Source organism: Octodon degus, unplaced genomic scaffold (genome assembly GCF_000260255.1).
Source record: "Octodon degus isolate 3935 unplaced genomic scaffold, OctDeg1.0 scaffold00023, whole genome shotgun sequence".
Lineage (NCBI taxonomy): Eukaryota > Metazoa > Chordata > Mammalia > Rodentia > Octodontidae > Octodon > Octodon degus.
The window spans coordinates 1,367,353-1,368,398 of NW_004524599.1; the positions used below are offsets into that span (position 1 = coordinate 1,367,353).

At 58.3% G+C, this 1,046-nt stretch overlaps 1 protein-coding gene across 1 annotated transcript in view; it reads right to left on the bottom strand.

The window, feature by feature from the left end:
* The window catches only part of Cap2 (cyclase associated actin cytoskeleton regulatory protein 2), a 193,562-nt gene extending 193,266 nt beyond the window's left edge, over positions 1–296 (bottom strand). Inside the window, exon 1 of the mRNA XM_023712056.1 lies at positions 103–296. The gene's annotated coding sequence lies outside the window, so the exon portion shown is untranslated. The remainder of the gene's footprint in view (positions 1–102) is intronic.
* Between the last annotated feature and the right edge of the window lie 750 nt (positions 297–1,046).

The window sequence follows — 1,046 nt, forward strand, 5'->3', positions numbered from 1 at the left end:
CCTGCCCTTCCCAGCCCCGGCGAGGGGCGCAAGTTGCGAGCGCGGCCGGCACCTGCACCCCGCCGCTCCCCCGCTCGCCAGCCCGCGCCGCGCCGGGGTTACCTGCTCGGGGCGCCGGGGTCCCGTCCTCCGCGATGCAAATCCGTGTGCGGCCGCCGGCACCCTCCTCCCGCTCCTCCCGCTGCCTCCGCCCCCTGACGGGAGTCGTGCCGGTCACGCCGCTCCCGGGGAGAGTCGCCGGCGGCTTCCGGGAGCTCCAAATACAGCCGGGCGCCGCGGAGAGGGGGAGGGAGAGCTGTGTGGCGAGGGAGGTGCGAGGTGGAAATGAAGGGGAGCAGAGGGGAGCTGGGCGGGGGTGGGGGAGAGGAGGGGCAGATGGGCCGTGGGAGCGGGGCGCAGGAGCTGAGGAAGGCAGAGGCTGGGGAGGAGCGCCTGCCAAGAAAAGAATTCCCCGCGGCGGGCAGGAATGCGAAGAGGTCTGGAAGGAGCTGGAGGCTCCCGGCTGCAAGGGGCACAGCAAGGTCGGGTCCCCACGGGCTTGGGATTTGTGCAGAGACCTGGGTAACGGGACGGCCCTGTGTCACCCTCACCCCTGGCAGAAGGATAAAGGCCGGTTTGCGGGGGAACGTTAGACAGCTGATGCTCCAGCGAGGCGTCAAGATCAGAGGCATTTATATCTCGCAACCGTGTTTTTTAAAAAAGTATTTTGCACACACCAACTTTTAAAAAAGTCGCTTGATGTAGAAACAGATGTAACCAAATGCAGTTCACTTCCGGAAATGTATATTTGTAGCCATTTTCCCTTCACATTGAATGCAATTGGAAATCAAACGCTTCTCTTTTTTAAAAAAAACATCATTTGATTGGAAACTATTGACTTTGAATTTTCATTGGCGATTGTTTAAGAAGATGAACTTAAGGTCTTCATGGATGAATACATAGAAACTAATCGCGGACAAGAGAGAAAAAGGGGTGCAGGGTGTGATGAGTCCTTCCCAAAGCAAGGTCTCCAAAAGTGAATCTTTGAAAAGTCAGGCTTCTCTGTC